The sequence below is a fragment of the Periplaneta americana genome, chromosome 15, assembly GCF_040183065.1.
Source record: "Periplaneta americana isolate PAMFEO1 chromosome 15, P.americana_PAMFEO1_priV1, whole genome shotgun sequence".
NCBI lineage: Eukaryota > Metazoa > Arthropoda > Insecta > Blattodea > Blattidae > Periplaneta > Periplaneta americana.
In genome coordinates this window covers 112626962-112636706 of record NC_091131.1, presented here as the reverse complement: position 1 = coordinate 112636706, position 9745 = coordinate 112626962, and the positions used below count along the sequence as shown (strand labels likewise).

At 35.0% G+C, this 9745-nt stretch overlaps 1 long non-coding RNA gene across 1 annotated transcript in view; it reads right to left on the bottom strand.

The window, feature by feature from the left end:
- Nucleotides 1–797: 797 nt before the first annotated feature.
- The window catches only part of LOC138715266 (uncharacterized), a 436977-nt gene continuing 428029 nt past the window's right edge, over nt 798–9745 (bottom strand). Inside the window, exon 5 of the long non-coding RNA XR_011336206.1 lies at nt 798–1508. This is a non-coding gene — a long non-coding RNA (uncharacterized lncRNA). The remainder of the gene's footprint in view (nt 1509–9745) is intronic.

The following is a 9745-nucleotide window of genomic DNA, read 5'->3' as shown; positions in this document are numbered from 1 at the left end:
CAAAACATCAGTGTTACCTGAATCGCTTCAATCCAAATGCGCTCAATCTGCACATGAAGTTCACAGATGATGCATTCTGTTTCATCTTATGTTAAAGTCAATAGTTATCTTTTATGATTTCATTTCCTTTATTAGATTTGCACTGTAGTAATTGAATTCCCTGATTTTAATTCCTTAACTATGCCTCCTAAGATACTTTCAGGAACAGAGACATTAGGAATAGATAGTGATCCCCTCTTCCATAACTTTCTGCAATGAACATTTCATATTATTATCTTCCCATTTGCCTCTCTTATTATTTTCCACGTCAGAATAAACGCCTTAAAATAAGAAATAGGCTATGAAAGCTTATTCTTAATGATATTCTCTTGTCCGGTACTGGGGGGGTCAGATACTGTCCGATACTGCGTGACTAGCGCGCTGGCCTAAAATTTCCTTCTTCCACATCATAGTCACTCATAAATCAAACCCAATTATATAGCATGTAGCCCTTTTAATATATAGTTCAATAACTACATATAACAAATGCTACGGTCATCTCAAGAGACAGTAGAAAGTGTAGAAAATAAGACTTAGCACTTGGAAAACACACACCTCACTCTAAAACACTCACATAAACTACTCTAGAGGTCTAACAAGTATCTCAACCTGTCGATTGCAGTGAATCAACAAATGCTCTCTAACGATACATAGTTCCCGTCACCATCTACCGGGCATAGCAAGAACTATGTTTGTCCGATACTGGGAGTTATCCGGGACTGGGAGAGTTCTCCTAATATGCCTATCAATAGGCCTATTAATAAACAATTGAATGCTTTGTTTCAGAATAAACCAATTTAAGAACAACTGTTATGTATTATTGACAATTTAATTTCTTAGGAAACTAAAATAATACTATGAATATATTTGTCATTAAGCAATACCCTTTAGGTGAGGCGGCACTTAACAGTTAGTATAGGCCTACAGTGCCGTCTCCCCGTTTTACAACGCCTCTCGTACAAAAGTCATTAGGTTTCAATTTATTATTACATCCCCTCATTCGTCATCATTTCTTCCACTAAACTTACTCCTATCCCATTAATACACCAAAATATTATACTTATAACTCTGTACCCTTCTCTTCCATGGCACATTTCCCATTACTTCACATCTCTATATATTTATACTTTTAGCCTCACTGCTAACTTTTCACATTTCTACTTTATTTAAGTCTTAATTTTCTTTTCTCTCGATTTATTTCTTCTACACAACATTTCCATAAGTCATAATGATTTTTCCCCTTGTTTTCCCCTCTTCTTTCATCACTTCTTCCTGCTCTATCTCCTACCCCCATCACTCTACTTTTCAACAGCTTCGATTTGGTTCTTAGTTCCTTCAATCTGTTCGGAATGGCCCCCAGCTGCTGTCCACTATTTTCCTTCGATTGCACTGAATCTGCTAAATTCCAATTCGCCTCACTCCTACTTCTTCTTCAGATGACGTCACTGCCTGCTTCCCTGGTACTTTCGCTGAAAATATTAAGAATTATGAATAATTTAGACTTTTTTACAAAAAACAACATACCTAATATCAGGAATAATGAAGAATTTGTTTATTTCGTTTTCACGGAAACGAATTTACTACCTAGAATAAAAAAATTGTTGATTGTTTTGTTTTCATGGATGTCAATCTAACATCCAGGATGTTGAGAAACATAATATCCACAATAATTGAGAATTTAGACTACTATTTTGTTATTATAAGGATACGATGTATAAAATATTACATAGAATTGAATATTTGTTTCCACATAAACCAACTTTACAACGAAAATATTATAAACAATTATTATTTACTTACTTACTTAATTACTTACTACTTACTTTCTTACTTACGTACTTACTCATCACTTACTTACTTACTTTACTTACTTACTTACGGTTTTTAAGGAACCCGGAGGTTCATTGCCGTCCTCACATAAGCTCTCCATCTGTCCCTATATTATTATTATTATTATTATTATTATTATTATTATTATTGTTATTATTGTTATTATTATTATTATTATTATTATTATTATTATTATTACAGCTAGATTAGATTAATATGCATAGGAAAGTATACATACATAACTAGGAACATTAAATCCAGACGTTTGAGATGGGCAGGGCATGTAGCACGTATGGGCGAATCCAGAAATACATATAGAATATTAGTTGGGAGGCCGGAGGGAAAAAGACCTTTGCGGAGGCCGAGACGTAGATGGGAAGATAATTTTAAAATGGATTTGAGGGAGGTGGGATATGTTGATAGAGACTAGATTGGTCTTTCTCAGGATAGGGACCAATGGCGGGCTTATGTGAGGGCGGCAATGAACCTCCGGGTTCCTTAAAAGCCAGTAAGTAAGTATACATATAATTAAAATTTAAAAAATCTTTCTAGCACACCCCCGAAAGAACAAGGTCTGGTTCAGGGGTATTCAGCAATATAAGATAATGATGTAGTATAAAAAAGATTACATTCTTAAGTTTAATACACAATAAACATTATACTGTTACAAATAATTAGATAATCTAAAGGAAGTGAATAATTCTAAGTATACAAGCATTTAATTATAATATAAAATATTATAAGATTATTTAAATTTAATACCTGATAAAATTTTTATTACGAAGTAAAATATTAAATGAAATTATCATATATATATATATATATATATATATATATATATATATATATATATTCAATTATTTTGTGTTTAAATTTATGAACATTTATGTTTTCAAAACAAGGGAATTTTTCACTGATACTATTATTATAATCTTGGCCAAAATAATTGGCGCTATGTCTGTGTTCTGTAGTTGTGATACTCCTCGGTTCTGTCAATTGTAATGTACAGTACAAGCACGTCTGGTATGATAGTTAATGTGAAAATAAATTGATAGTATTTCTGTTTTTGTGTATGTAGTTAATTAATAACAATAATTTGTTATGCTAAGTACTTTAAATTCTGCATATAGAATATTCGTTGAATAGTTAAAGGATTTTCATTAGACAGATTGTGATAAAACGTTACTGAAACAAATTTAAAGGTTTCATAACAGATTTATTGACGCTTCACCATCCTAATATATCATACTGTACTACAGACTATGAGCAGATAAACTAATGACAATATATTGGATGGAAAAAAAGAGTGAAGCAACACAAATTTATAAATAATGCGACGTAATCTGGAACAAAGATAGGTTACATGCATATCCCATATTAAATGATCATCTACAATTATTTCTAAATATTTTACGTGAGAGGACTCATGTAGGCCTAAGGAGGGGCATTTTCACTTTCCTGACATTTAAGCAGTCGGAATCATGGATTTTAATGTTGAAATTATCATCCTTAGATTTAATTACACTAAATGTTGTAAAATTCAGGGGCGTATGCAAGGGGGAGGTTACCGGGTTAGGACCCCATCTTGAACTTAACAAAAGAAGACATATTTAGATTTGAGTTTTTTTAATCTATAATTGAAATTTTTCACTGTCAGAGTAACTAAATTTTCATCGACGTAAGACATAGTCCTCCTACCCCTCCTACAATATATTCATCATGCCAGTTTTATTCTTCATTCTTGGAGAGTTCCATGCTCTATTATTGTGTTTAATTAAATGTATTTCAATATATTTTATTGTTTCCATGTATGTTCCTGTTCTGCAAAGTAAAGTGTCTTACCTATCATATACAAATAAATGTTGGCTAAATATATATAAATGATTATTGTGTAAGTGCAGTGGCGGCTAGTGATAAAATATTGTGTGTGTTCACAATTTTGCGTTCAAAAACCGAAGAGAACTTGAAATCATTAGTCAAAATTAATAGCTTTATGCTCGTACGAAGAAAAATACAGAAGATAAACTTGCGAATTCTAAATGCGGCAGTAGAGCAAGTGGACAGTTTCAAATACTTGCGGTGTACTATAAGCAGTAACATGAGCTGCTGCCTGGACGTCAAAAGGAAGATAGCATTGGCCAAGAAAGCTTTTAATAGAAAAAGAGGATTTTCTGCGGACCTCTGTAAAAAGAACTAAGGAAGAGGCTAGTGAAGTGCTTTGTATGGAGTGTGATATTACAGGGGGCAGAAACATGGACATTACGACGAAGTGAAGAGAAACTAATACAAACATTTGAAATGTGGATATGGAAAAGAATGGAACGTGTGAAGCTCACAGACAGAATAACAAATGAAGCTGTGTTGGAAAGAGTGGGTGAAGAAAGAATGACGCTGAAACTGATCAGGAAGAGGAAAAGGAATTGGTTGGGTTACTGGCTGAGAAGAAACTGCCTACTGAAGGATGCACTGGAAGGAATAGTGAACGGGAGAAGAGTTCGAGATAGAAGAAGATATCAGATGATAGACGACATTAAGATATATGAATCATATAAGGAAACGAAGAGGAAGGCAGAAAATAGGAAAGATTGGAGAAAGCTGGGTTTGCAGTGAAAGACCTGCCCTTGAGCACAACAATAAATGAATGAATGAATATAAATGTCATGATTCTAACGTCTCACTATCGATAAAAAGACCGTGTATAAGTTCAAAAAATATAATAATAATAATAATAATAATAATAATAATAATAATAATAATAATAATAATAATGAACCCTCAATTACTTTATCTCGGTTTGCTCACAACGTTTGTCTTGTAGGATGTCATTATAGCATGGCACATATTATAGCTAACTAAAATACTCTGAAGTAAAGTAATTCACAAACTAGACTCTCACATGCGTGTCAAGTCGTGTAGCCTCCTCGAAAAAGCGAGGCTTTCATGTGAACGTATGTTGCCAAATTTATACAAGAAGTCTGTGACAGTTGCGAGAAGTTTAAACAACTCGATTCGGATAATATACATTCCCAGTATGTCAATACGACATTAAATAATAAAAATAGTCGTGCATTAATGGAAACAAGATGTTCACGTGCTCTTGCGCTCTTAATGACGCACCGTCACTGTGTAAGTGTAATAATGGCACAAGCATTTTCATTAGACAAAATTAAACAAAAGCTAAAATTTGTTAAAAATTATTACGTTTCAAAGATTTGATAAGGATATTCATGAATATACTTACTTACTTACTGGCTTTTAAGTAACCCAGAGGTTCATTGCCGCCCTCATATAAGCCGCCATCGGTCCCTATCCTGAGCAAGATTAATCTTCATATCCCACCTCCCTCAAATCCATTTTAATATTATTCTTCCATCTACGTCTTGGCCTCCCCAAAGATCTTTCTCCCTCCGGCCTCCCAACTAACACTCTATATGTTTTTTCTGGATTCGCCCATACGTGCTACATGCCCTGCCCACCTCAAACGTCTGGATTTAATGTTCCTAATTATGTCAGATGAAGAATACAATGCGTGCAGCTCTGCGTTTTGTTACTTTTTCCATTCTCCTGTAACCTCATCCCTCTTAGTCCCAAATATTTTCCTAAGAACCTTATTCTCAAACACCCTTAATCTCTGTTCTAAGTTTCACAACCATACAGAACAACCGGTAATATAACTGTTCAATAAATTCTAACTTTCAGATTTTTTGACAGCAGACTATATGACAAAAGCTTCTCAACCGAATAATAACAGGCATTTCCCATATTTATTCTGCGTTTAATTTCCTCCCTAGTGTCATTTATATTTTTTAGTGTTGCTCCAAGATCTTTGAATTTTTCCACCTCTTCGAAGGATAAATCTCCAACTTTTATAGTTCCATTTCATGAATATAATATTAGTTAATATACCGTAACATAATAATAATAATAATAATAATAATAATAATAATAATAATAATAATAATACCAGTACCTGTACACAGAATTTAAAATACCGATAATGTAAATTGTAAATAATTTTAATAATAACCACTCTTGGTAAAATCCTGCGTACGTCACTGGTAAAATTGAATGTATTGTTTCCATGGAATATCAGGTAATATCCAGATTGGTAAACGATGGACTGTGTTACTTGCATGGGCACAATATTGATGGACAATAGAATGTTTCCTCTCCATAGAAACCAGCATGAACAATATCACAGTGAAATGTAAATCTGGAGCTGGGCCGGCTCTTTGTTGGGTCGTGACAGCCTTGGGTTCCATCTCAACTTATCTAAATCTCTGTCGCATTGTGGATTCGGGAGCCACAAAGCTGTCTTGTCAGGGCACTGCAGTTCGCCGAATTCAATCTGCGTGTTGTGACACGGCCTGATTCATGGGCCCGCGCCACAAATACCTCTGACGAGAGAGCGAGCGAGCGGACCTCGTCAAAACTGCACACCACAAGAAAAAAATTCCTAATGCTATACCGGGCCTAACTGTTTGACCGCTGAGACACAGACCAGGGGGCTCAAATCTACTACGTGGGCCACATTTCATCTTTTCGTAAATTTTGTTTTCATGAAAGATAATTTAACATCTAGAATGATGGAAAACAAATTATCCACAATACTTATGAATATTTAGTGTTTTGTTTTTATAGGGACAAACATCAGTTGTTCATAGATTTCAAAAACGCATATGACTCGATTAAGAGAGAAATTTTATGTAACATTCTTATTGAATTTGGTATTCCCAAGAAACTAGTTCCATTAATTAAAATGTTTCTCAGTGAAACTCACAGCAGAGTCCGTATAGGCCAGCTTCTGTCTGATGCTTTTCCATTCACTGCGGGCTAAAGCAAGGAGATGCACTGTCACCTTTATTTTTTTAAATTCGCTCTAGAATATGCCATTAGGAAAGTTCAGGATAACAGAGAGGGTTTGAAATTGAACGGGTTACATCAGCTTCTTGTCTATGCGGATGACGTGAATATGTTAGGAGAAAATCCACTAACGATTAGGGAAAACACGGAAATTTTACTTGAAGCAAGTAAAGCGATAGGTTCGGAAGTAAACCCCGAAAAGACGAAGTATATGATTATGTCTCGTGACCAGGATATTCTACGAAATGGAAATACGAAAATTGGTGATTTATCCTTCGAAGAAGTGGAAAAATTCAAATATCTTGGAGCAACAGTAACAAATATAAATGACACTCGGGGGAAAATTAAACGCAGAATAAATATTGGAAATGTCTGTTATTATTCGGTTGAGAAGTTTTTGTCATATGGTCTGCTGTCAAAAAATCTTATAGTTAGAATTTATAAAAACAGTTATATTACCGGTTATTCTGTATGGTTGTGAAACTTGGACTCTCACTTTGAGAGAGGAACAGAAATTAAGAGTGTTTGAGAACAAGGTTCTTAGGAAAATATTTGTGGATGAAGTTACAGGGGAATAGAGAAAGTTACACAACACAGAACTTCACGCATTGTATTCTTCACCTGACATAATTAGGAACATTAGATCCAGATGTTTGAGATGGGCAGGGCATGTAGCACGTATGGGCGAATCCAGAAATGCATATAGTGTGTTAGTTGGAAGGCCGAAAGGAAAAATACCTTTGGGAATGCCTCGAGAATTCAAATGCAGTCCATGATTAGTGTATTCCTCTCTTACAATGGAGGATGTGTCTATAATATTAATGTGGGCCATGTCCCTCTCCAACTGAGCCAAGTCAATCCGCAGATTTAGACTGTCAACCTTCCTTTTCATCCACGGCTTGTCATGCCTCCGGAAAAGGTTCACAAAACCCACATTCGTATGGCCACTCTTCTGTGCAATGATGTGTATATCTCCATCAATTGAATAATTGAGGTTCTTGTCTAGGCTGTTTCCTGCACCCCCCACTATAATTACATGATCTTCCTTATCAGGATCTTTAGCAAGCGCCGATAGATCCCCTACAACATTGGACAGAGAAGCGTTGGGTTTGAAAAAGCTGGTAACAGCATATTTCTCACCCAATGAAGCCTGGAGCCGTTGATCTATTCCTCTGTCATGGCTGCTACCTAACAAAAGTATCTTCTTCCTACACTTGGGCTCCGATACTGAGTTGGAAGGAGCATCAGATTCAGGTTCTAGAGAATCCAGAACAGAGAATCTGTTGCTCAGTTCCACTTCAGTACTAGAGGTAGCAGTGGCAGCACTAGGGACACTGGAACTCTTCCCTTTACGCTTCTGATTAGAGACCACCTTAAACTCTGGTGATTTACTTCTAACTTTAGGCTTTATTGATTTCAAGGCTGCAATTTCCTCATTAGCAAGCTCTAATTGTCTGCGTAAATGGGTGTTCCTTTACAATATCTAATTGTTTACAATATTTGCATTTCCATTGACTGTTTACATTTTCAGCATTAGTATTTGCACAGTCACAATGAAACCATATATTACATTGTATACAATTTACACCTTGACACACTTTCCTTCTACATGCACCACACTTATCAGACATAATGCACATTTTCACTTCACTTCACTAATGTTCTGTTACTCACACTAGCACATACAGTTTTTGACTTTACTATACTAAACTAAATTAGACCTAAACTATAACAAGACACGAAGTTGTATTGTTCTTATATTTAACCTTACCTCTTAATATATCACTTCACTTCACTTGTATTATTCACACGGCACACGACACTAGCACAAACACTTCTAAGCTTTACTATAGTAAACTAAATTAGGCCTAGACTATAATAAGACACGAAATTATGCTTACATTTAACTTCACCTTTTACCTAATATATTTTGCTCTTTACAGGTAGCTTCACAACAGTTCAAGATTATAAAATATAAATAGGTACAGCAAAAATACAATTAATTACTATTGTGACAATGAGTCAGAGCAGAGTGGTTTTTGCACTGGTCAGATACTACTCAATTTCAATATGGCGGCCGGATCAGCTGATTGAGAGTCTAGGAACTAATATTCAATTATAACTATTTTAGTTTTTACGTATTTATGAAATTTACATATGTAACTGTAGGAAGAAAGTTAAATATTTAGTTTATATTAATATTTTCCAATTAAATTACTGGTTTACCTGTGGTTTATTTAACAAATACGGAGCTTACTTTTGCTGCTGAAGTACGCAACCAGTGCTGCCACCACCAGGAATGAATGAAGTAATGCTGTTGTCTGCATATTTGTTATAGTTTTAAACTAATATTGTGAAGATTCTGAAGCAGATTAAATACAAAAGCCGTTTAGAGTATACATTGTACCATCACGATATACAGTCGCTCTCCAGCTATTAGTCAAGTAAGAACACACGAACACCAACAGACAGCTCGTATGTATTATATAACATTAAATAGTTTCACACATACAAATAAACATATTTTTACGTAAAGGCATTCAATCTCTATAGATAACATTAATGTCTCCTTTTAATCCACATAAACTCTCCTTTTATTTTAGATAATACTGAATTCACTTTGCAACATAAACGCACGATAACGTCGTCGTAAACCACTTAAAAGCAATAACGTAAGTTTAATTTGCACATCATTCAACACATTTCTACAGGGACATCGTTTTATTTTTACTTCAATTTTTATTGTACCTGAGATTTTGAATGTACTTCACTCCCACTCCCTGTACTAGTAAACTCCAACCGTCCTCCACACAGAACCAAGGCCGCGTATGCAGTCAAAGTAGCCTTACGGTCATAGTAAACAGTACTGAGTTAGTGAGTATAGTACGTTCCAGAAATATGTTCGCGTTTTCCAATGAAGAAAAAGCTTTCAATATTGAATCATATTTTCTCACAGGTACTGTCGTCCGTTTGCCTACGTCGCATCTCGGTTTCATCCACCCGCTTCTGCTCG